This window comes from Protopterus annectens, chromosome 5.part0 (assembly GCF_019279795.1).
Source record: "Protopterus annectens isolate FY-2018-M chromosome 5.part0, PAN1.0, whole genome shotgun sequence".
Lineage (NCBI taxonomy): Eukaryota > Metazoa > Chordata > Ceratodontiformes > Protopteridae > Protopterus > Protopterus annectens.
Window position 1 is genome coordinate 1,888,342,807 of NC_056735.1, and position 27,689 is coordinate 1,888,370,495.

Genomic DNA, 27,689 nt, shown 5'->3' on the forward strand with positions numbered 1-27,689 from the left:
GCTATGATTAAACATGACAGTTAGGTGAGGTGCCAGTTCATTTTGTAGTTCATGTAGTACACAGCCCGGGATGTCATCTGGTCCCATGGATGCTGTATTCTTAGCTTTGGAGAGTGCAGTTCCTACCTGTGTGGCCATAATTACCGGAATTTGGCAATCTTTTGGTATTGAGATGGGCTCTTTAGGAGGTGAGGGGGGGTGAAGTTGGCACTAAATTGATCTGCCAGGATATTGGCAATATCCTTGGGATCAGTATATTTAATGCCATTCTGTTGTAGCTCAGAGCAGATCTGAGCATTGGCATTTACATTCTTGACATAACTATAGAATGCCTTGTGGTTGTCTTTGGAATCTTTGGCAATTTTATTTTCGTAACTAGTTTTGGAGGATTTTATGAGGAATCTCAGCTTCTTACTGAGACTGGTAAGGGAGTTTTTTGCATCCTGGGATTTTCCTCTTTTCTGCAACAGTTTCTTCCTTCTGTTGTATAGTTTGTTTATGGCAGGGTACCACCAGATTGGCTTCCTTTTTTGGAGGAGAGTGTCTTGGTTCTATTTGGGATGGCACAATTCATGCATGAGTGGATGTGCTCGTACAGTGCCTTAGTGTAGGATTCAGCAGTCGAACTTTCAGCTCCCGTCTGCATTGGTGTCATCAGGTTTGTCACTTCTGACTTGAGTAGCATGAAGTTGGCTTTGGTGGTTTTTTACTGAGGTTTCCTTACTGGGGGGTGGGGGGTGGGATATGAATTTCAAGGGTGATTAGCTTATTGTCAGACCTGACAAATGAGGGGGTGACCACTGGTGTGGAACATCTATCTACCATGTTGGTAATGACCAGGTCTAGGATATTGGAACCCCTGGTTGGACAATGGATTAGTTGATCCAGGGTGTTGGAATTTATGAATTCCAAGAACCATTGGGAAAAGATGTTGGTACCAGCGTAGTTTTCCCAGTTAATGGCAGGGTAGTTGAAATCACCCAGTATTAGGGTGTTTGGTTGTATCTTAATATTTTCCAGTATGTTTAGAAAGGTGTAGTGAGAATCTTGGGGCATGGTGGGGGATCTGTACAAGCTACAATATGGATTGCAGTCTTACCTAGTGTTAGTTGCACCTGGAAAATTTCAGATGCATTGTGTTGGGCAACTAGCCTGGAGGTGTGAATATCCTTGGTGAATATGGACACTCCTCCACCTTTAGTGTTTTGGTCTTGGTTTGGTGGCCAAAAAGTGTAGTAAGAGTTGTAGCCTGGTATTACAGGGGTGCTGTCTAGAGCCTTGAACCAGGTCTCAATTACTGCACAGATATCGATGTTCCCCATTTTTAGGAGTGCCTCGAGAGAGTGTATTTTGAGGTTTAGACTCCTAGCATTGAGTAGCATTACCTTCAGATTTTGCATGCTTGTGTCTGTTACGGTGGTGGTTTTGTCCTTTGAACCTTGCCTAAATAAGGCACTATAGGGGTGGCAAGAGCTTTATACCCATTAACCTGAATCCCAGGGAACGACAGATGCAGACCATCTCTGGCAAAGCATCGTGGTTTGTCGATCATGTCATCCCAGGCAGACAGATACTGGATCCCCTTTGAATGACACCAGAAGCTTAGCCAGTTGTTGAAGTCAATCATTTTGTCCTTATACTGTGGTATCATTCTGGGCGAAGGCAGGATGCTACTCAGGGCTAGGGTCATACCTGCCTGGGCCACATGATCCGAGAGCTCTTCCATGTCTCTTTTCATGTAGTCCAGGGAGGTATGTCTCATGTCATTCACTCCAACATGGACAATGACAGAGTCGTATTTGTACTTTTTGTGGAGTGACTTGAGTGCATGCGTTATGTGGCAGTTCCTGGCACCCGACAGGCAGCTGACTGTAATTTTCTCCTTGTTCAGCCTGGTGAGTGGGACATCAGTGTGCCTGACTATAGAGTCACCTATGACTAAAGTGTTGGGTACATTGTCTTGCCTTAGGGGCTGTTGTTGGGTGGCACACTGGTGTTGTGAGCTATGTGTCACTTTGGTTGTGACTGGTGTTTGTTTGCGTTTCAGCTTCGGAGGTCCTTGTTGCTTGGGCAAGTTAATGTTAAGGGCTTCCACATATGTGGGTTTAGTGTTGCTATGTGTGGGTGTTGATGGTGTGTTTTTGAAGGGCTTTGTGTTGCTTGAGGTGTAGTGCAGGTGTTAACCTTCTCCTCTTGACTGTCTAGCACAATCTTGGCTGGAGAGAGCTTTGTTTCCAGTTTGGCTATGTGAGTGCATCTCTCGCAGGTTGTAGTGTTGGGTGGAAGGAGGAGACGGTTGTCTGTGTACATGAGGCAGTTGCTGCATTGCTCTAGTATGCCCAGATTTACCAGGTGGACAGGAGAAATCAGAGGAAGCTGACCCTTGGACATGCCTGTTTAGATGCTTTTTTTGTAAAGTACAAGAGCTGTGTTCCCTTACCTTTGCAAGGTACTTTGCAATTATAGGCTGTTTAATGCCTACGATTAATTTCTCCTTATTAACAAGGAGAGTTGAATGCTTGTATCAGTTTAAGGCTTCCTAGTGCTTTCCAGCAGGTTCCAGAGCAAGTGCTAGTCACAAGGGTTCAGATTTTAGTGCTTCTGCTGAGAAACCAGCTAGTTCTAAGGGAAAATTTGAAGAGCAGACTTTATGGCACCTGGAATACTTTAACCGTAGGCCCGCAGTGCTGCACGAAATGTGAAAACACATGCGTTTTTAAGCCAGGAAGTTGAAAGGGATAGAAATCAGCCCAAAATGGCTAATAAAATTACAATTTCAGAACTGGAAAACACTCCTCTAGTGTTAGATTGGCAGTACAATGCTCACCACTCCCATTGATAAGCAGTAGGACTTCTCTCTACCACAGCAAGGTCTGGATAACACTGAATACAGAAAATAAAAGTTCTGAAACCAGCAAAGCCTGGGATCTGGACTGTACTAGCTAGGAAAGGTGGGAAACGAGCAAACAAGATAGCATTGTTTTTTTTTTTTTGGTTAAAACAGGCTAAACAATGCAATAATACAGTAAATAAATGCCGAAAAGGTTAATGCACTTGAGTGTGTAGCCCTAAACAGTAAATGCAATTAAAACTCTACAAAATTAGCAATTTAAAAGTTTTTAAATGAAGCAAGGCAAGTGCACAACTGAAAAACGATTTAAGAGGCAGTAATACAGTAGAATAAGTAGCTGGTCTACATATACAGAAAAGCCTATATATACAGAAAAGCAGCTAAAAGAACACTAAAACAATTCGGATGCAGTGCAACCTAGAGCACTTGAGTTGTAGCAATATTAAGGCAAATACAGTTTTAATAAATGTACTAAAATATACTCTATATTTCCAAAATGTTTGAGAAGCACAGTCAGAACACAAGAAGATTCAGGCAATTTTTTTTAAGAAAAGGAGAAAGGAGGAACAGAAGGAAAGAAGCTAAGTTTGTTGGGCTTCTCAGATGCTCTCTGTATTAGGTAGAATGAGCTAATGACACTAGACTGGGAGGAGTGTCCAAGATCATAGGTTCATAGGTTCATACTAGGCTATCTGCCCTAGGGCATTTATAAGCCTAGCCAGAGTGTGTTTGGCTTTCGCCACCCATTTTAAATAAATTTTGCTATGCGTTTTTTTGAGGTTAGTATACTGTGCCTCTGTCTAACAGTGACACAGAAGTGATAGCCAGGGTAAACCTACGATCTCCCATCCACTCATCAAGATTCCTCTTGAAGAGAGTCAATGTGGGACTCTGCCTAACCTGGACTGGGATTTTATTCCAGAGTGAAGGGAGCCTCTGGGTTATGAATCTGTCCCTCCAGCATGTCCTATTTATTTCAGTGCTGAGGTTCAAGTCTCTCGGTAGCGTAGCTCGATGGGATTTGGATTTTCTGAGGTGCAGCATGTCCATTAATTCTGGGTTGGACATGGCTTTATACGTCAGGCACAGATCGCCTCTGAGCAGGCGGTATGCCACTGAGTAGAGCTGGAGTTTCTTTAACCGGGCAGCATATGGCATCTGTTTGAGCCCTTTGATCCTCTTGGTGAGGTACTTTTGGGGTCTTTCCAGTTGCTGCAGGTGTCTGGTAAGGTACATCCCAAAAGGGGCATTGTACTCAATTATGGGCCTGATGAGGGATGAGTAAAGAGGTACGATGACCTCCCCTGATCTAGATGTGAATCCCTTCATGATTAGGTGGGCTATATAAAATGTTTTTCTAACCACTTTGGCCACGTGGTTGTCAAATGAGAGATTGCTATCAACTTGGGTCCCCAGGTCCCTAATGACTTCTTCTGTACTTAATGGATTACCACTTATGTGGTAATTTGTGGGCACTTTGTTTTTGCCAAAGGGGATGACTATACACTTTTTGGCGTTTAGCTTGAGGCCATGGCTCTGAGACCAGTTGTCTGTTTCTATGAGGCCCTTTTGGAGGATGCTTGTGTCGGCTGGAGAGTTGATTATGGCACCCAGTTTGCAGTCATCTGCGAACTTGGTCAGCCACAGTCCTTCTGTGTTGGCCTGTACCACGAGAAATATATACCGAACAAGAGAGGTCCCAGGACTGAGCCTTGTGGGACGCCACTTGTAACTGGTTTGGAGTCTGACATGGCTCCAGCAATTCTAACCATGTGGGTTCTGTCCTTGAGCCAGTTTGCAACCCATCTAGTGACACAGGGGTTTATATTTAAGCTGGTGAGCTTATCTATAATGCCCGAGTGGGGTATTGTATCGAAGGCTTTTGCGAGGTCCAGGTAGGCTGTGTGGACCACCTTCCCCTCGTCAATGGCCTTGGTGACTGTTTCAAAGAAATCAACCAGGTTTAAGAAGCAGGATATGCCCTTAACAAAGCCAAACTGGGTAGGATCCAGTGTCTGTAGGTCCCCAATATCTTTATTTATGAGGTACATGATGATCCTTTCCATAGCTTTGCAGACCAAGCTAGTCAGGCTTATGGGGCGATAGTTTCCAGGATCCGTTGAGGCACCACCTTTGTGGAGAGGGACCACTGTTGCTGTACGCCACTCTTTGGGTACATATCCTGTAGTAAGGCTAAGACTGAACAGTAGTTTTATGTTTGGGTTTAGCTCTTCTTGGAGTTCATGTAGGACGCAGCCCGGGACACCATCTGGTCCCATTGATGCTGTGTTTTTGCTTTGGAGAGGCGGCTCTTACCTGAGCATCTGAGATGTCAGGGGCAGCACTCTGTTGGGATAGATATTTGCCCTTTTGGTGGGGAGAGGGGAGAAGTTTGCACTGAACCTGTCAGCTAGGATGTTGGCAATGTCTGTGGGCTCGGTGTATTTTTTGTCATTTTGGACTAATTCTGAGCATATCTGGGAATTCCCACCCAGGTTCCTAACATAACTAAAGAAAGCCTTGTGATTATCCTTAGTGTCCTGTGCAATTTTTCTCTCGAAGCTGGCCTTAGACGATTTTATGAGTGCCCGTAGTTTTTGCTAATACTGATCAGAGATGCCTTCCCTTTTTGGGATTTTGCTCTATCATGTAGTAGCTTCCTCCTTCTATTGTATAGTCTGTTTATGGCTGGGGTCCACCAAACAGGACGTCTGCCTTTGGAGGATTGGGTCTTGGTTTTATTTGGGATTGCATGATCCATGCATTCCTGAAGGTGTTCATAGAATGCGTTTATAAAGGATTCTGCGGTCTGGGCCGTATTTTCCACAGGCCCGGGCTTTGAAGGATTTACCGGTTTTGAGGCGTGTGAAATTTGCTTTAGAGAAGTTTTTCACTGTGGTTTTCTGGGCAGGGCTTGGGGTCGGGATGTGAATATCCAGTGAGATTAGTTTATGGTCTGATCTTACCAGTGAGGGATACACTTCTGGTCTGGAGCATAGTGTCTCCATGTTGGTGATGATCAGGTCCAGTATGTTTTCCCTCTTGTGGGAGTGGTAACAAGTTGTTCCATAGCATTTGAGTTTATATATTCTAGGAACCTTTGGGCTAGGGTGTTGGAGCTAGAGTAATGCTCCCAGTCTATGTTTGGGTAGTTGAAGTCGCCCAATATAATGGTGTTTGGAGAGACCTTCATATTTTCCAGTATTCTCAGGAAGGCCAAGTGGGGTTCCTGTGTTTGGGAGGGTGGTCTGTAGCAGGCTATAAACTGGAAGGCAGTTTTACCCACAGTTAGTTGCACATGGATAGTCTCTGATGCTTCGTGCTGTGCCACCAACCTGGAGGTGTGGGTATCGTTAACGAATATTGATACTCCCCCTCCTTTTGTGGTTCGGTCCATGTTTTGGGGCCGAAAAGTATGGTATGAGGTATAACCTGGTAGTGCTGGGGTGCTCTCGAGAGCCTTGAACCAGGTTTCTGTTACTGCACAGATATCGATGTTCTCCATGCTAAGGAGAGTTTTGAGTGCGTGCATCTTGAGGTTTAGACTTCTGGCATTGAGTAGCATTACTCTTAGTTTCTTATCCCTTGTGATACCTATGGAGGTGGGTTTGTCTTTTGAGCCTTGCCTAAAAAAGGCACTATGGGGGTAGCAAGAGCCTTTGCCAATATCTGAAAGCCCAGGGGTGACAGGTGCAAGCCGTCCCTAGCGAAGCATCGTGGCTTGTTGAGCATGTCATCCCAGGCTGACTGGCATTGGATCCCCTTTGAATGACACCAACACTTAAGCCAATTGTTGAAATTGATCATCTTGTCTTCATATTGTGGCATCATTCTTGGTGAGGGTAAGATGCTACTCAAGGTCAGGGTCATACCGGCCTGGGCTACATGCTCAGAGAGCTCCTCTATGTCTCTTTTCATGTAGTCCAGGGAGGTACGTCTCAGGTCATTCACACCAGCATGGACAATGACTGAGTCATATTTGTACTTGCCTTGTAGTGACCTGAGTGCTTGTGTTATGTGGCGGATCCTAGTGCCCGACAGGCAGCTCACCGTGACCCTCTCCTTGTTCAGCCTGGTGAGCGGGACGTCAGTGTGCCTGACGATAGAGTCACCTATTACAAGTGTATCAGGTGTGTTGTTTAGCCTTAAGGGCTGTGACTGTTTGGCAAACTGGCTTTGTGAGTTATGTGTTGCACGTGTTTTGTTTTGGGGTAGCGGTTGCTTGGGTGTCTGCTTTGGAGGTCTCTGCTGCTTAGGCAGATTTTTATTTAGAGCCTCCGAGTATGTTTTTGTGTGTTTATGTGTTTGGTTTGTTGTCGTGGTAGGTCTATGTGAGACTGGAATTGTAGTGAGTGTGGTTTCCTTCTCCTCCTGACTGGTTACGCCAATACTGAGTTGAGAGAGCTTAGCCTCCAGTTTGGCTATATGGTTGCATCTCTCACATGTGTTGGAATTTGTTGGGAGGAGGAGAGGGTTGTCTGGCTTCTTAGATATTATCTCTGTATTAGGTAGAATGAGCTAATGACATTAGACTGGGAGGAGTGTCCAAGATCAAATTTAGAGTAGGGGCGGGCAACTGCAATGCCAGCAGGTATAAAGACAAAATGACAATAGGGAGGGAGGGTGGGCAGCTATTTTAGGCAGAAAACACTACAGAAATGTTTATCACAGCAGAAAACCAGCAGTGAGCCAATAGCTATGAAATACAGTACATGTATGCAGTATACAATAAAATTGTTATAAATATCTAGAATAAGCAATAACTACTAAAAATAAGCAAAAGAACAGGCTACTTATTGCTATATATCACAGATCAGGTGCTCCTCCTCAAATAGCTCTGTGTGTAATGGCTGAAACACTCAAGTTAACTTCTTAAGTAACAGAAAGTTGAAACCTGAAACAACTTTAAAAAGGCTCAAAAGAACCAGTGAGGTGCTTTCTCCAAGCTGTAAACCTGGCAACCCAACTAGACAATGACCATGAACACTAAACTCTCACTGAAGTGGGGGATGGTCTTTGCTAACTAAGATGGCCTGGGCAATGAGCTCAGAAAACAGCCTCTAAAAACAACTAGGCCCACAAACACAATCAGGAATATGGAGAATATTACAGCTACTACCCAAACTATTTTAGGCAGAACACCCTACAGAAATGTTTATCACAATCACAATCAGGAATATGCACAATATTACAGCTATGACCTAAACTATTTTAGGCAGAAAATACTACAGAAATGTTTATCACAGCAGAAAACCAGCAGTGAGCCATTATCTATGAAGTACAGTACAAGTATGCAGTATACAATAAAATTGTTATAAATATCTAGAATAAGCAATAACTACTAAAAATAAGCAAAAAAAAAACAGGCTACTTATTGCTATATATCACAGACCAGGTGCTCCTCCTCAAATAGCTCTGTGTAATGGCTGAAACACTCAAGTTAACTTCTTAAGTAACAGAAAGTTGAAACCTTTAACACCTTTAAAAAAGGCTCAAAAGAACCAATGAGGTGCTTTCTCCAACCTGGCAACCCAACTAAACAATGACCATAAAGACTAAACTCTCACTGAAGTGGGGGATGGTCTTTGCTAACTAAGATTGCCTGGACAATGAGTTCAGAAAACAGCCTCTAACAAACAACTCAGCCTACAAACACAATCAGGAATAGGGACAACATTACAGCTACAACCTAAACTATTTTAGGCAGAAAACACTACAGAAATGTTTATCACAGCAGAAAACCAGCAGTGAGCCAATAGCTATGAAATGCAGTAGAATTATGCAGTATACAATAAAATTGTTATAAACATCTAGAATAAGCAATAACTACTAAAAATAAGCAAAAAAAAAAAAACAGGCTACTTATTGCTATATATCACAGATCAGGTGCTTCTCCTCAGATAGCTCATCCAACTTCCCCATTTTCTCCGCAGCAGACGGTGCTGAAGATCGAAGTATTCATACCTCCCAGAACAAGATACTCCCCCTCCATAGATCCTTTTTGGGTCAACTTTCCAGTCCATTTGTGGATAGGCCTGAGTCTCCCTCGGGGATGTCAGTCCGTTTAACCAGAAGTCTTTCTGAGATAGACATGGTGAGATTAGTGGATCAGCTTTTGGTGGCCAGGGGTCTTTCTGCACTAGCTCAGACCTCCCTCCTTCCCTTTATATATAGAGTTTATTCTCCCAAGACTCCCACTTATATTTTTCTTCCAACCTCCCTTTTGGGTTTGGAGCCCAGCACCCCAGTTCCAGTTGCTACAGGGCCAACAGAAGCCCCTTCTTCGGTACCAGGATTGAGTCTGATGTCTTCGGCTCCCTCAGAACCAATAGACTCACAAGGCCTTAGTTTAGCTGTTGGTTCGGAGAGCTTCGGTTCAGTGCCAGTTGTTTGTTTGGGGCCATCCTTGGCTCTTGGAACCCTGGCAGTTTTGGATTCTTCTCTGGCTCTGGTTTTGGAGGGCGGTCCTCTGGAGTGGGATGTGACCCCGGTTCCGAGGGTTGTCTTTCTCGGTTCCGGGCTCCCATCCCGCTTCAGGTGGGCCTGACTTCCAGATCATGGAGAGAGCTTTAGCCTTGGCAAGCTGTCAGCTGGCCTAGCCTTCTTTGGAGTGTCACATATTTGTACATTCTGGACCACAGCTGTCCCCATCTCACACGTTGGGACAGCGGGCAACGAAACGGCAAGATTTTCTTATTCAAGGCCACTCCTCTTTAGAGTCTTCCTTAGATCGCCACTGAGGAACCACCCCTTAAGAAGAATTGCAGGAGGAAGCATCTAGATACTCCAGAAGAATCAGTCATGGAAGACACAGACTTTGATGACGGGCAGGGTTCCCCCGATCAACCCCTGAAGATGTCTCATTTGGATACATCCCGGAATCTTAAATCAAAGGGGTAATTGGAACTCCACAAACCCATCCTTAGAGGAATCTGTGTTCTTACATGGTTTTGGTGCTCACCTGTATACTTCCTGAGTGACCCCACCCACTGATGACCTTATCAAGCTTATTGCACAGCAAGCATGGAAGGCTCCTGATTCCCCAGAGGTCGGACAAAATTTTATCAGCCCCAGAAGACCAGTCACACTGGGAAAAGGGTTTAGCCATGGTGGTGGTGGCAGCCACCAAAAGAGAACTTGCCAAGGAGCATTCCACTGTCCACCCTAATAACCGAGAGTCTCAGACGATGGACAGGTTTGGGAAGGAGGTCTTCACTCTTAGGTCCTAGAATTTCATGGCACACTTTGCTAGACTCCAAAAGGATCTGATAAAGGAGCTGTTGGATACCCTCACTGGAGCTATGTCTGACGAGGTGCGGGATAAAATTGCCTCTCAGCTTGCCTCCCAACCTATATCAAACTCATCCATGCAGCTCATTGCTCATACCACCAAAGGAACAACTAGGGCAGGGGGTTCAGGCATTGCCATAAGGCATCACATCTGGATGCACCTGTGTGACTTTGCAGAACATTTCAAGTCTTCCTTCATCAATGCTCCTATTGACAAGTCTTCCTTGTTTGGCCCTAAAGTCAGAGACATACTAGCCAGATGTGGAAAAGATGGAAAGACCCTTTCTGCCATGGCCATTTGTTTCTCTACTCCTCAGCGATCCTACTCTAGGAATGAGAGGAGTGGAAAAATGTGATTCAAAAAGTCCAAACGGCCCTTTCAAGACACATGTGGCGAATACTCCCCTCTGGGCAGAGGGGGAGAGGGGAGTTCAAGTGGAAGACGCACTTCCCATGGCAGAGGTGGTCCGCGAAATCAGGGCTCCAGAGATTCCTTCTCTGGGCAGCCCTACCAGCATTCCTGAATCTAGGCCCGATTGCTTACATCTGGAAGCAGTGAGGGGAAGATTTTCACTGCACCACTCAGCCTGGCTATTGATAACTTCAGATACTTGGGTGCAGAGAATTATCACCAGAGGTTGCCAAATTTCCTCTCTTTTCAAAGATCCCAAGAAGAGTCCCTGATTTTCCACCCAGTCAGAGGGATCAGGCAGCTGTAGAAATTCAAAAATAAAAAAAAGAGTCATCCAAGAAGTTCCACCAGACTAAAGAGGATCCAGATTTTACTCAAGATTCTTTTTATTACCAAAAAAGACAGGGGACTGGAGACCAATTTTAGAGCTCATACTTCTGAACAATTTCATTCAATAAACAAAATTACAGATGGTCATGGTACAGTCTATCCTTCCCCTTCTAGAGAATGATTGGATGTGCTGTATAGACCTTCAGGATGCATATTACCACATACAAATGGACAAATACTCCAGAAGGTTCCTCCTCTTCTGGCTGAGAGCTAGTCATTTCCAATTCAGAGTGCTGCCCTTCGGTCTCACCACAGCCCCCAAGGTGTTCATCAAATGCATGGCAGTAGTAATAGCTCACTTGAGGCTACACAGATTCCGAGTGTATGCATACTTAGATGACTGGCTCCTCATCTCCCCAACCAGGCATCTACTGCTTCAAACCACAGACTTCATAATGAACCTCTTTCAGTATTTGGGAATTACAATCAATAGAGAGAAATCACAGCTGACTCCAGCACAAGACCTAGAATTTATAGGAGCATGCCTCAATACAATTTCTTGTGTAGCATCTCACCCTCTACACAGACTACAAAAATTAAGGTCGCAAGTACATCTAATCATTTCCAAAAACAAGCTTCCTTCTTTTCTTGTTCTGCAAGTTCTGGGTTCTGTGGCAGCCACCATAACTTTTATGCCTCTCGCAAGTTATCACATGAGGCTGGTTCAGTGGCTCTTAGTGGTGCAATGGTCAATACTGACACAGCTAATGTCTTATCAGATATTAATAAAAAAATCACTACAAGAAGGATCTATCCTGGTGGATGAAGTCAGAGGAAAATCTATGGGGCCGCACCTTCACTCCTTCTCCGCCCACTGCCATAGTGACCATGGATGCTTCCCAGATTGGGGGTGGGGCATTATCTGGGAAGAACAGTTCAAGGCACTTGGTCCCTGCAAGAGGCCAATTTGCACATCAGTGTCCTAGAATTGAGGGCGGTGCTTCTAGTGTTGCAAACCTTTCAGTCTGTCCTTCCTTCGGGGACGGTTGCAATCCATCAGACAACATGTCCATAGTCTGGTACATCAACAGGCAAGGTGGAACCAGATCCTACCCCCTGTGTCGGGAAGCTGTCAGGATATGGCAATGGGCTATCTCTTCCGACTGCTTTCTAATAGCAATGCATATCCTGGGAAGCTCCAATGTGATAGCAGACAAACTGAGCAGATGCATCCTCCTGCCTCATGAATGGTGTCTAAATCCCAAGGTGGCGATAAACAATTTTCGTCGCTGGGGCCTGCCTTGCTGCGATCCTTTTGCCTGTCCAATAAACAACAAATACAGCAGCTAATTTGCCCTAATTCCCCCAGAGTGGGCACCCCCGAGAGATGCAGTCCTCCACGATTGGCCCTGGGAGTACTTTATGCCTTTCCCCATTCCCTGTCATTGCCCTGTTCTTGAAGAAAGCCCAAAAATTGAGAGGCAAAGTGATCCTCATTGCACCCTATCAGCCCCATCAAGTCTGGTTCCCCTTCCTTTGGCCTCACCTGATTCGCCGTCCTTGGATTCTGGACCCAGACCCAGACCTGCTGTCTCACCCGCAGGGACTGGTGCATCCCAACCTTCACAATCTCAAGCTGACAGCTTGGTATCTCCAATTCCATTAATTGCCAGGTAGAGCAAATTCACTTCCCCAGTACAAAAAAAATCCTTCTGGCTTCTCATAAACCATCTACCAGGGAACTCTATCTTAGCAAATGAAAGAGATTTTCAATCTGGGCTTGTACAATTAATTTAGATCCCTTTTCAGCCCCGGTTGACAAGGTGCTGGAGTTTCTGGCATCCTTTTTTGAACTAGGAGCTTCTGCTTCCAACATCAAAGTCCAATTAACAATCATTTGTAATTTCCACAATGGGTTTGATGACCATCCCCTGATTTCCCATCGATTGTCAAACCTTTCTTAAAGGCGCTTTATGCCTAAAGCCCCCATTCAAGGATCTATAGCTCCATGGGATTTGACCTTAGTATTATAATCCTTAGTCCTTAAGCCATTTGAGCCAGCAGCTACTTACTGTCTTAACTCATTAACCCCGAGTACCTTCTCATGGCCCCTCTGTGCTTAACACTGAGCGTGCCATGAGAAGATAGGAATTCCCTTATGTTAACCCAGAGTGCCTTCTCCCAGCGCAGTTAACTTTGCAGTCAGATAGAATCTCCATGGTTGAAAATTAAGTTGAAAAAGTAACTGAACTTTGTCAGGTACCTTGTCAGCTTAATTTTCAGCCTGGAGTTACATGGTGTTTGTATTGAAGTTTTCGGAGAAAATCGGCTTGCAAATCACTCTCTACTTTCCTCTTCATAACAAGCCGATTTTCTGTCTGTTTAATCAAGTAAGCCGTTGTGTCCAATCCAAGACACCACTAGCTTAACACCTCCACCCCTGACATAGAAATCCTTTGTTGTTGGCTAATAAATAGGGGATCCAACAGTAAAAATTCCCTTTTCTTGCTTGTGCAAAATTTACTGCTGGATCCCTCTATTTATTTTCGCTGGATACTTCACTGAACAGAGTCCTTCTACAACCGAAAGACCTGCACCAGAGATCTGTCTGTGCTAGTTCTTTCCCCAGACAATTTCATCCAATCCAGAATAAGGTAGGATGGTGCCAGCTTTGCTTCTCACAATGTGCAATTATTGCTGTAGGGAGACAAAGTATACCTAACTGAGCTTTGGTGTGTTGTATGACGAGGTTGGGTAAACACTGAAACCGTGCATTAAGTTTTTTTTTTTTTTTGCATCACGGTTACTATTTTTTTTTAATTAATCTAAATATCATATATAGCTTCATATCAGTTGTCATACAAGTGGGCCGCTTATAAAATATGGTGTTTACAACAAGTTGTCTGCTGTTACGTCGTAAAGTGGTCTATGCTATGCTGGATTTGTATGTATCCGTTAACTTGTGCTAATCGTTTGTCATGCATTGAAGTGTTTCCTGCCTGAGCCTCCACTGAAAATGGGCTCTGTCTTTGGGCTTTCCTTTTGCTCCCTTCTGTACTTGTAAATGCTTGGTAGAATTACCTCTGCCTTTGAACATTCCTTAAAGTATAAGTGCTGCACAGCCTTTGTAAATACACATAGTTAGCAGTCTCATAATTCACCTTCTCTTTTTATTTTTTGTAAACTTGCTGAATACCTCAAGGGAACTAGCTAGGCAGACAATCGCTAACGGACAGTTACCGGTGGATTACGAGCATTCCCTAAAGTACAAGTGCAACGGCAGCTATGCGTAGATGGTTTGGCATTTTTTTTTTTTTTTTTTTTTTTTTTTAGTAAATCTAAGAGAGCCACACCAAGAGATACATACCATAATGCATGGAAACCTTAGCTGATAAAGTACCCAAACCTTTGAACATTCCCTAAAGTATAAGTGCAGCGGCAGCTGTGCGTAGATGTTTTGGCGTGTTTTTTTTTTTTTTTTTTTTTTTTTAATAAATCTGAGAGAGCCACACCAAGAGATACGTACCATAATGCGTGGAAACCTTAGGTGGTAATGTACCCAAAAGAAAATTATGCATCATTTTCTCAAGCATTCTACACTATATTATGTACTGCTTCTCAACTACTTTCTGTGAAATGTATTATTCATGGTATGCTCCAGTATTTTGCTACAGTACTCCTCCGTTGCACCATCACAAATGTTTTTACCTGTTGGGTTGCTCCTTAGCCAATTCAAACTGCACTGGAAAAATAGCAATCTGTGTGTATATAGCTAGATGTATTATTGTATATGTGATGTATCCACAACATTGTGAAATGTATTAAAATATTTGTTAGATATGGTTAGTTGAATTTCTATGCATATTATTCTACATTGCTAAATATTTGCAGACGTATGTCAAAAAAATTGTGTTTGTTTTTAAGTGCATTGTATATTGTCTAATTGTTACATTTTGTGGATGTTGCTATTATTTTGCCTTAATGGCAAGGGTCAGGGCTGAAAAGGGTCTTTGGAATAGTTTACTTAACAGATGTTTAATGAATACAGTAAAATTACATATTGCAAATATGATTAGCTTGATTACATTTATGAGCTCTCTGTTAAGATAGTTTGATTAATTTTCTATAATTGTAAGCTTGTAAATGTACACATAGTTAGCGAATACCTCAAGGGAACTAGCTAGGCAGACAATCGCTAACAGGCTAATTTATACTAATTTCACGGACGGCCAGTTACCGTTGGATTACAAGCAATAGCAGCTGTGGGTAGATGTTTTGGTATTTATTTATTTTTTTCTATAATTGTAAGCTTGTAAATGTGTGTTAAGGAAAGTCTTCACCTGGGTCACATGCAAATACATGTATATTGTAAAGCAGGCCTATGAATGTGTATTGAAAGAGTGGAGGAAAGAATATAACAAATAATTCACTGTTGATTTAATCCCTATAATGCAAACACTCTGTATTCATCCTTAGTCATGAGCATTTCCACTGTCAGGTACCACAGTCTGTACTTAATTCCACTGATGTTAACTTACAGAATATTAAAAAGGTGTGATCTTTTCACACAGCAATGACAGTATAATGCATAACTACACTACTGTAAAAACATCTGTTGTCTTATGATAAGTTTACATCCCTTACTGGTATTCCCTGCAATGCAGGCACAGGCACTTTGGCTTGCTGAGGAGACATAACCAGCTTGCCCAGTGGCTCACAGAGTATCAGGAGACCAGGCCAGAGTCATATAGTAAATATAACATTTCCATTTCTATTGCAACATTTAATATTATTTATATCTCAAACTGTAGGTCTTTTAAGAAATGTTACAGTAATGCAAGCCTGTTGTCATTATTATTACATGAGCATGACTATGACTGTAATTACCGTAATGGCAAGGTATGATTGTTATTGCCAACATAGGTTTGCAAACGTACATATCAATAATGCAGTAGATGCACTTTGATATGAACTTCACCTCAGCTGCAGTTGAGCCAGGTGAGGGAGAGATCACTACCTCTCTTCACATCATGGGACTGCTTCACGGCATGGCATTAAGCCTGTGGACATCCCACAACATAGCAGCTTGGAAAGCTGCCAGACAGAACTTCAGGACCAGGTCAATGTTGCAATGGAAAGGGAAGTATAGAGACTGTGTATCCTTCAGCAGCTGGAAGACTTGCTGTCTCAGTTGACTCTGACCACTGAGTCAGGAACATAAGTACAGAGTGAAGATGCCCAGACCAGGGTGTTAGTGACAGCAACCCTCTCATCCACATTCCTTTTGTGTCTATGCATCTTCTGTATGTCTGTCCCCTCTTTGATGTGTGAGCACTACATAGGATTCCTGTGTCTTGTCTACATTTTATGTCACTGTTATTACCCTTAACCCTTCCCTAACCTTTTCTCCTACTCAGTCTGCCCAACCTCCTTCCCCATCTTCCCGTACATACAGTGGAAAACAAGGTGATCTATCCCTACCAAAAAATTGTCCATCCTGTCTCTTCATGTCTGGCACAACTCTCTTACTTTTGTATAATTGTAAGCTTGGATAAGTCAGTATAGTTTTTCTGTAACTATATGCCATATCATGCTAAAAAAGTTTGTTGTCACTTGGTCTCGTCATCGGTACCAGAACTACTTTCCAGTGAAAATTACTGCAAGCAGAGCCATAGCTAACAATTTTGGTGCACCATGCTGTTCTCTAGCTTGGGAGAATCCGTGTTTTTCTACTTATGTTCAGAATTTTGATTAACTTGTGTTCCTTAGCTGGTAAAATATTTGCAGGGGGATTGGATTTCTTTCTCACCTGGGTGCAAGCTTGCAAAGCCATTGTATCTGTAGACCCCAGATTCACTGTATGAATTTATAACTGTACTGCTTGTTTTTGTTTGATGATAGTCCCACTTCGTGGTAGTTTCATTTTATAAGCTGAAACCCAGAAAAGTAGGGAAAACACCCTTCAAGCAAGTGAAGATGGAGGCGGTTTTACAGTCCTCTGAATAGTTATCAATGCTTGGGAGGAATTCCTACCTTCTAAAAAAACACACACAAGAATAACACTGCCTCAAGAAGGTCAATGAAGAGAGGACCCTCAAAAAAGATATCCAAGGAGTGGAAGGCTGTGGACTTCATTGCTGGTAACATGGCTTCCCAGCTCCGAGTCAGAATATTTGCTTTATTTGCCAGCATCTGCTGCCTCCTTTGGAGGTAAACATGCAGGCAGCTTCTAGCATGTTCTCCCATGCCTCAGACCAAGGGGCTGGTCTGTCAGAAGCACAAGTTATGTTTGCCCAGATATTAGACTGACATATAGAGATCATGCCCTGGTGAGGTAGAGAGTGCGCTAGGATATCAACCCTCTTTTTGTATGTACCTTGATCAGAGAGTACTCAGTGGATCATAGCTATTTATGCAAAAAGGCTCATGCAACAAGGCTTTACTACTCCTCCGAGATCTGTGTCCAGAGGTGCATGTGGATTTAACTATCATATGCTGACTCACCACAGCTACGGTTAGCTGCGGTTAAATTATTCCCGGCTCCACTACGTCTCCTCTTCACTTTTTCCCTTGAAACTAGTCTAACTCTCAACCTAAGCACTCAAAAAGCATCTTACAGCCCAGCACTTACTCAGACCTAATAGCAAGCACTAATATACCCTGACACTGATTGCCCAGCAGGGCAAGGTTCTTTATTCACCCCTCACCAACCAAGCGACTAAGCAGCTCACCCTACTATTCAGGCATGACCAAAGGGCAACTTCAGGTGCACAGCTGCCTCATGTACACAGACAACCCTCTCCTCCTACCACAAAACACTAACATATGTGAGAGATGCAATTATACAGCCAAACTGGAAGCTAAGCTGTCTCCACCCAAGACTGGAACAGACAGTCAAGAGGAGAAGGTTAACACTTGCACCACTCCTCCAGCCGCACACAGACCTACTAAAACAGCACTGGCAAAACTTACACATAAATACACAAAATCATACTCGGAGGATCTAAATAAAATCCTGTAAAAGCATCAGAGACCTCCAAAGCAGATACCCAAACAACCTGCACTTCCCGTCACAAACCAGACAACACATAAAACACAAAATCAGTGTGCCTCACAATCACAGCCCTTAAGGCGAAATAACATACCTAACACACTAGTAATAGGTGATTCTATAGTCAGGCACACTGATGTCCCACTCACTAGGCTGGACAAGCAGAAGGTTACTGTTAGCTGCCTGTCGGGAGCCAGAATCCGCCACATAACACAAGCACTCAGGTCACTCCAGAACAAGTACAAATATGTCTCTGTCATTGTTCATGTTGGTGTGAATGACCTGAGACGTACCTCCCTGGACTACATGAAAAGAGACATGGAAGAGCTGTCTAATCATGCAGCCCAGGCTGGTATGACCCTGACCCTGAGTAGCATCCTTCCCTCACAAAGAATGATACCTTAGTATAAAGAAAAAATGATCAATTTCAACAATTGGCTAAGCTTCTGGTGTCATTCAAAGGGGATCCAGTGTCTGTCAGCCTGGGACAACATGCTCGACAAGCTGCGTTGCTTCGCAAGAGACGGCTTGCACCTGTCAACCCTAGGCTTGCTGGCCCCATAGTGCCTTTTTTAAGCAAGGCTCAAAAGTCAAACCCACCTCCGTAAACAGCACAATTAACAAAAAACTGAGGGTTATGCTACTCAACACCAGGAGTTTAAATCTCAAAATGCACGCGCTCGAAACACTCCTCAGTCTGGAGAACATCATCATCTGTGCAGTAATTGAAACCTGGTTCAAGGCTCCAGAGAGCACCCCAGCACTACCGGGCTACAACTCATAGCACACGTTTCGGCCACAGAACACGGACCGAAACACAAAAGGAGGGGGTGTATCCATATTCATCAAGGATACCTACACCTCCAGGTTAGTGGCACAGCATGATACCTCTGAAATCATCCATGTGCAACTAACATCGGGCAAATCTGCAATGCAAATTGTGGCCTGCTACAGATCACCCTCCATGACCCAGGACCACCTCTCCACCTTTCTGGAGACACTGGAAAACATGAAGGTCCTACCAAACACCCTGATAGTGGGCGATTTCAATTGCCCTACCATTCACTGGGAAAACTATTCGAGTACAAATTCCCAGACCCAGCGCTTCCTGGAATTCATCAACTCAAACGCCCTGGATCAGCTGGTAAACTCCCCTACCAGAGGTGAAAACATCCTGGACCTGGTCATCACCAACATGGGCGACAGGTGTTCCACACTGGAGGTCAACCCATCACTGGTGAGGTCAGACCATAAACTAATCACTCTGGATGTCCACACCCCACCACCACCCCCAACTAAGGAAACCAGAGTAAAAAAATTTTCTAAAGCAAACTTCACCTTACTTAAGACAGAGGTGGTAAGTTTCATAGCCCCCACGCTAAAGGATAACACTGCTCAAGATGCAGAAACCTTTACAAATGCACTCTGTGAGCACCTACAAGGATGCATGGATTGTGCCATCCCTAGCAAAACCAAGACTCACTCCTCTAAGAGAAGGAAACCAGTTTGGTGGACTCCTGCAATAAACAGGCTATACAATAGAAGGAGGAAACTAGGTCAGAAAAAAGCAAATCCCAAGAAGGAAAGACTTCCCTGATCAGTATCAGTAAGAAACTAAGGTCCCTCATGAAATCATCCAAGGCTAACTTCGAAAGAAAAATAGCCAAAGATTCAAAAGATAACCACAAAGCCTTCTTTAGCTATGTTAAGAATCTATGTGGCAACTCGCAGATATGCACTGAACTAGTGCAAAATAGCACAAGATATACTGAACCTACTGATATTGCCAACATCCTGGTAGATAGATTCAGTGCAAACTTCACCCCCCTCTCACCTCCAAAAGGGCCCACAACAATACCGGAAAAGTGTAGTGTCCCAAAAATCACAGACGCACAGGTGAAAACAGCCCTTTCAGAAGCCAAAAACACAGCGTCAATGGGACCAGATGGTGTCCCAGGCTGCATCTTGCACGAACTACAGAACAAACTAACCCCCCACCTAAACACGCTGTTCAACCTCAGCCTCTCCACAGGTTACGTGCCCATAGAATGGCGCACAGCAACGGTTATTCCTCTCCACAAAGTAGGGGCCACAACTGACCCTGGTAACTATCGCCCCATAAGCCTGATTAGCTTGGTCTGCAAGGCTATGGAGTGCATCATCATGGTACTCATTAACAAAGACATTGGGAACCTCCAAACACTTGACCCGACCCAGTTCAGCTTTGTTAAGGGCAGATCATGCCCACTAAACCTGGTTGACTTCTTCGAGACAGTCACCAAGGCCATAGATGAGGGAAAGGTGGTTCACACAACCTACCTTGACCTCACAAAGGCTTTCAACACCATTCCCCACTCGAGTATTACAAAAAAACTCACCAGCCTGAACATAAACCCGTACGTCACGAGATGGGTTGCCAACTGGCTTACAGACAGAACTCACATGGTAAAAATAGTGAGCTCCAGGTCCAACTCTAAACCAGTCACAAATCGTGTCCCGCAAGGCTCGGTCCTGGGACCCCTACTGTTCGGCATGATGTACAGGCAAACACAGGAGGACTATGGCTAACCAAGTTCGCAGATGACTGCAAATTGGGAGCCATAATTGACTCTCTGGCTGACATGGACATCCTCCAAAAGGGCCTTAATGAGACGGACACCTGGTGTCAAAGAGAGACAGTCACCAAGGCCATAGATGAGGGAAAGGTGGTTCACACAACCTACCTTGACCTCACAAAGGCTTTCGACACCATTCCCCACTCGAGTATTACAAAAAAACTCACCAGCCTGAACATAAACCCGTACGTCACGAGATGGGTTGCCAACTGGCTTACAGACAGAACTCACATGGTAAAAATAGTGGGCTCCAGGTCCAACTCTAAACCAGTCACAAATCGTGTCCCGCAAGGCTCGGTCCTGGGACCCCTACTGTTCGGCATGATGTACAGGCAAACACAGGAGGACTATGGCTAACCAAGTTCGCCGATGACTGCAAATTGGGAGCCATAATTGACTCTCTGGCTGACATGGACATCCTCCAAAAGGGCCTTAATGAGACGGACACCTGGTGTCAAAGTCATGGCCTCAAGCTAAATGCCAAAAAATGCAGTCATCCCATTTGGGAAAAACAAAACACCCATGAATTACCACATAGGTGGCAGCCCCCTATATACAGAAGAGGAAATAAGAGATCTGGGGACCCAGGTAGATAGTAATCGCTCCTTTGACAGTCATATTGCCAAAGTAGTTAGGAAATCCTTTTGTGGCCCATCTAATTACTAAAGGGTCCGCATCTAGAAATAAAGAGGTTATAGTGCCCCTCTACTCGTCACTCATTAGACCCATCATAGAGTACAATGCCCCATTTGGGATATACCTCACAAGACACTTCCAACAGCTGAAAGGACCACAAAAGTACCTCACCAAGAGGATTACTGGCCTCAAACATATGCCCTATGCAGCCCGACTAAAAAACTCCGGCTGTACTCAGTGACATATCTCTTACTCAGAGGTGATCTCTTCCTGACTTACAAAGCCATGTCCAACTCAGAATTGATGGACATGCTCCACCTAAAGAAATCCAAGTCACTGCGAGCCACGCGCTCTAGTGAGGTAAACCTCGCCACAACAATAAATAGAACATGCTGGAGGGATAGATTCCTGTCACAGAGACTCCCCACGCTTTGGAACAAAATTCCAAATCAGGCAGAGCCCCTCACTAACACTCTTCAAGAGAAACCTTGACGAGTGGATGGATAACAGAAAATACACCCGTGGGATCACTTCATTGGCTCTGCTTGACAGAGGATCAGTTAATTAATGAATGGGGCGGCGAAAACCGACACAATCTGGCTAGGCTTATAAATGCCCTTGGGCAGATAGCCTAGTGCCTACCTATGAACCTATAGTAGGGAAATAAAAGAGATAGAAATTAGCCCAAAATGGCCATTAAACTACTAACTTCTGAGCTGGAACCACTCTTCCAGGGACAGACAGGTTGCTCAAAGCTCCCCTCTCTCACAGGTGAACAGAGAAACGTTCTTCTATCCAAGTAAGGTATGGGCAACTCAGAAACTAGTATCACAGCCCTGAATTCAGCACTAGCCTGAAAACTGGACTATACTAGCTTAGAAAGGTAGGAAACAAGGATTTTTTTTTTTTAAAAGATAAGGCAAAAACTGTAAAAAAATACACCTAAAGCAGCTTTAAATGTCTTCAAACAATCAGAAAAGGCGATCGCACTTTATTGTGTAGCCTACAACAGTCAAACAAATGATTTAAACAAAAAAACAACTTTTTAAAAGTGCAGGCAGTCAAATAAATACAATATGTGAAAAAAACAAGCTTTTGAATCACAATAAACGCTGGAAAATCTGCATTTAGGTGGAAAACAGTTAAGTACAGCAAGAAAGTACAGAAAGCTGATACTTAATCACTGCAAAGTCTCTCTTCTAAGCTAGAAGGCTTATATCAGTTTAAGGCTTTCTAGTTCTACCCAGTAGGTTAGTTACAGGAAAGATGGGAAACAAGCGCAGATGTGGTCTTTTAAACCAGAAAGTTGAAAGAGACGGACAAACTGTCCAAATGGTCAATAAATTACAATTTCTGGGCCAAGAACCTCTCCTCTCGGGGTAGACAGGCTACCTAGTGCTTACCACTCCCACTGATAAGCTAGAAAGCTTTCCTCCACACAGGAAGGCTTGCGGGGCTCAGAAGCTTACCAACAGTCCTGGATACAGCAACTCTGTATCTGGTCTAGGCTAGTTACAGGAAAGGTGGGAAACAAGCGCAAGTGCAGCTTTTAAACCAGAACATTGAAAGAGATGGAAAAAAACTGCCCAAACGGCCAATAGCTGCAATTTCTGGGCCAGGAACCACTCCTCTTGTGGTAGATAGGCTACCTAATGCTTACCACTCCCACTGAGAAGCTAGAAGGCTTCCCTCCAACACAGAAAGGGTTGGGGGCTCAGAAGCTTACAAAGAGTCCTAGCTACAGCAAATCTGTACCTGGACTAGACTAGTTACAGGAAAGGCGGGGAACAAGTGCAAATGTAGGCTTTTAAGCCAGCAAGTTGAAAGAGATGGAAAACTGTCCAAACGGCCAAATAAACTACAATTTCTGGGCCAAAACTCACTCTTCCCATGGGGTATAGGCTACCTAGTGCTTACCACTCCCACTGATAAGCTAGAAGGCTTCCCTCCATCACAGAAAGGCTTGGGGGGATCAGAAGCGTACTAATAATCCTGGATACAGCAACTCTGTAACTGGACTAGGCTAGTTATAGGAAAGCCGGGAAACAGGCACAAGTGCGGCTTTCAAACCAGAAAGTTGAAAAAGATGGAAAAAAACTGCTCAAACAGCCAGTAGCTACAATTTCTGGGCCAGGGACCACTACTCTTGTGGTAGATAGGCTACCTGATGCTTACCACTCCCACTGATAAGCTAGAAAGCTTCACTGCAACACGGAAAGGCTTGGGGGCTCAGAAGCTTACAAAGAGTCCTGGATTTAGCAAATCAGTACCTGGACTAGACTAGTAACAGGAAAGGCAGTAAACAAGCGCAAACACAGGCTTTTAAATCAGAAGGTTGAAAGAGATGGAAGAGCTTTCCAAACAACCAATAAACTATAATTTCTGTTTCAGAAACCACTGCTCCTGTTGTAGATAGGTTACCTAGTGCTTATCACTCCCACTGATAAGCTAGAAGACTTCCCTCCAACACAGAAAGGCTTGGGGGGCTCAGAAGCTTACCAACAGTCCTGGATACAGCAAGTCTGTATCTGGACTTGACTAGTTACAGGAAAGGCAGGAAACAAGCTTAGAATTTTTTTTTTTTTACAGAAAAGCAGCTAAAACAGCAGTAAATACAATTCAAATTGTAGTGCAGGCCAGCACACCTGAGTGTGTAGCACTGCGGCAAGTAAAGTTCAAATAAATGCAATTAAATTAACAAATGACTAAAAAACAAGTGCAGAAGGCAGTAAATTAGAAGGCTACTAACAAGCAGTAATAAGTGCAGAGTAAGAGCAACTGAACAGATAACAGCACGTAGAAGAGCAACTAAGACATATATATATATATATATTTTAATGGTGGGAACAGAGCAGGATTAAGAGACTACAGGGGTTGTCCTTCCCAAATGCTCTCTTGTCAGACTGTTTCAGGTTGCAGTATGTAAACAGTCCATCATATCTTTCTCTGTCTTTTGTGTTTCTAAGTCCATGATTGGAATAGACTGCATTCCTAAATAAGGGTATAAGTACAGTTCATGATATGCTATTTCTGCAATATAGACAACTTAAGTTCTGTGTTACTATAACTATATGCATGGTTGAGTGAGAACATGAATTACTACTTTTTGGGTTAATTCATAGATGGATCAGCCACATAAGGTTGACACTTTGTCTATGCTTATTTAATGTCTGATTATACTCAGTAGTTGTCTGAGTGAGATAAAGGTTATCACTTGCTGAGATAAAGGTTATCAGTTGCTGACTACTATCTGCATGGAGCTATGTTATATTTTGTGAAATTGTCTTGGCTTTTTTAGTAATGTGTGGAATCTAGGTGGGAGGAAGGGCTCACAGTTATACTATTTTACTGAATTACTCAGGTCTTCTCCTGATGATAATGAGTCTGTGTTGCATAACAGCTGCACAAGGTAATATAATGAAAGCCTACTCAGTCGGTTATGTGCAGCAATTATCACCTGTGTTCTTTGCATGCATAACTTCGCAGGAATGAAAGGCAGGTCATTATCACCTTAGCAATAAGTCAGGTACAATATAGCACTGACTCATTATCACTTTTCAGGTCAAACTCTCAGCAGCTTTCATTGATATTCACATACGTAGAAATTGTTGTCACTTTGATGAATGCACAATCAGATTGTTTTTTTCTCTACTTGGAATCATTGCAAGCCACCACCACCCCCAGTCTTCAACAGCTATCTACCCTCTGAAACCCAGGATTTTTCTATTCCTGTACACACATGGACACACACACATGAAGAAAAGGGATGCAGTTCTCCACAGAAGCCTGAAGAAGCAAGGAGGTGGCATAACTTATGGCAGGGACCTCCATTACGTCTTAGTGATGACCGTGCTTATACACACACAGCAGCTTAGTTTGTCATTGTAAAATAACAGCTGCTGAGCAGTATGCCTTGATGTGAGAGTTATTGTCAGTTCCTTTTGAAATAATGGAATCAGCATGGCATATTAATTTTTTGACTGTGTTAGAAAGTTTGGTAGACAAAGTATTGACTATTTCTTTAGTCTGCAAAGTGAAGAGGAACTTGCTAAAAATACAGGTAACCTATGTAGTGCCTTCAGCTTAAGGCCTTCTAATGTCCATAGTATACAGCATCATGGACTGCTTCCAAGATCACCTATTCATAAACCAGTGCAGTAGTAATTACCCATGAATATATTGCCCTTTGTATACATTTAATGTATACCTTTTTTCAATAACTGAATGGTGTACTTAATAACTAGCTTGTTGATGATTTGGTAATCAGTGCAATTAGTATTCTGCATGGACTTCTTTAGTTGCAAGTCTGCTTTTACTTTCCTTTCTGGATGCATTCAAGTAATAATCACAGATTCATTGTTTTTGTACCCATCTGTGATTTCTTCTCTAATAACTCCTCTCTTTTTCTCTGGATTTCTTTTTAGTCTAGTTGTTGCCATTCATACATTAATGCTGCTTTTTATTTTCTTGTGGATGACTTACAATTTTTACACCACTGTAGTTATTTCATTGAAGTTCCTGAAATCTCATTAAATACCCAGCCACAAGAGCATAGGTCTCAAGATGAGCAGGCTGAAACAGATCTAAGCCATTAGTAACCTTTGTGTGACAAACTTAAACAGTAGCTTTCAGTATGCAGACTGGAGTTTAGCACTTGCCATCTGCCTTACTACCCAAAAAGTGTGTCCACTAGCCATGGAATGATCTTAACTTTTCTCATCATATCAAATAATGTTTGTCTTAATTAACAGCAAGCCTACCACTCCACTGTCAGATTTTTGCAGAATGTCTAGATTTTTGCCTCATATTTCTGGTCTGTTCCTCTTAAAATTTGGGTTTTCTGGATTTTTGTGGCAATTCAGTGAGGACTAATACATTCCCTATATAATGGCAGGCATTTGAGTTTCAGACTTCATATCCTTCAGAAAACACTTGGTGAAACAAACACAGTGTGTCCACAGGTAGAATAATTTATTTATTTATTTAAATTTGTTGACCGGGAGTGTCCGACTGGACGTGGGTCCATTTTCAGCGGAGGCCCGGGGAAAAAAGCTCCACAGTAAAATAAACAGACAGTAGTTACATTGGATTACATAGCGATTAACAATTTAACATAGAAATTACTCACAACATATTTACAGATGAAGAACATAGTACATCAATAGACAACTAGAATCTTTATCTGTGAAGTACATAACAGGCATTAACAAATGTAACAATGAGAAGTTCCTGCTGTATAATAAGTACTAGGCTTATGAGCATCTGAGCTTGCTATAATCAAGGTAGTTAGTGGAGTGGAAAGAAAGGTAGTAGTTGGATGGGGTGGATGATATTAGAGTGGGAGTTGCAAGGGCATAGCCAGCATGTTTTCAGGTGCGCTTTTAATAAAGTTTTGAAGTTGGTGCATGATGGTACAGAGGTAATTGTGGGTGGGAGTGAGTTCCATAATTTGGCTATGACGCAAGAGAATAGTGCTTCACCAGCAGAGTTATTGGCTTTAGTGATCTGCAAGTGATTTTTGTTGCTGGATCTTAGTGGTCTGGTGGTGCGATAGGGTTGGAGTAGATTATGGAGGGATGGGACATTTAGTGGATGGTTTACTAGTTTGTGGGCGAGTGAGAGTTGATACCACTGAAGGAGGTGAGGGAGTTCAAGCCAGCCCAGTTCAGCAAGTGAGAGACAGTGGTGACTACGGTAGGATGCCCCTGTGGCGAATTTGGCGATTTTGTTGTAGCAGGTCTCTAGCTTGTTTAGATCACATTGCCTTAGGTTTGTATATACTGGAGAGGCATAAAGTAGGGTGGAGATAAGGTGGGAATTTGCTATTGAAATCTTTGCTGCTTTGGTGAGAAATTGTTTATTTCTTTATAATGCTCCTAGTTTTTTGTGGACTTTTTTTATGGTCATGGATATGTGAATGTCAAATTTTAGTTTATTGTCTATTTTCACTCCTAGCAATTTGGTGTGTTCAGTTGGGTATATAGTGGTGTTGTCTTTTGCTGTGATGTTAAAGTGAGAGTTGTTTTGAGTATGTTTGGTGGGTTGGAAGATGAGTAGTTTAGTTTTGTTTGGGTTGAGTATTAATTGGGCATCGGATAACCATGTTTCAGGAAAAGGCTTCCTGTGTGACTTTTTGCAGTTTGGGTAGGGACTGGGCTGAGCAGATGATGGTCGAGTCATCTGCGTATTGGATGAGTGTGCCATGTTTGGTGGCAGAGGCTAGATTATTGGTGTAAACAGAGAAGAGTAGGGGTCCAAGGATGGATCCTTGGGGAACCCCTATGGAGACAGGTAGTTGGGAGATATGTCATTCTGCCATACAACGGATTGTTGGCGGTCAGTTAACTCTGAAAACAGTTGGTAACTGATTGTGAGACGGATAGGTTATTGAGGACAGAGATAAGTTGTTTGTGTGGGACCATGTCAAATGCTTTAGTTAGGTCTAGGAAAGTAGCAGAGGAGAGATAGCCATTGTTTTTATGCTGAAGGATAGTGTTAGTAAAG

The 27,689-nt window shown here is 43.2% G+C and overlaps 1 protein-coding gene across 1 annotated transcript in view; it reads left to right on the top strand.

Moving 5' to 3' along the window:
• Positions 1-27,689, top strand: part of CCDC122 (coiled-coil domain containing 122) — a 313,032-nt gene that overhangs the window by 218,012 nt on the left and 67,331 nt on the right. The gene's annotated exons all lie outside the window — the stretch shown is intronic.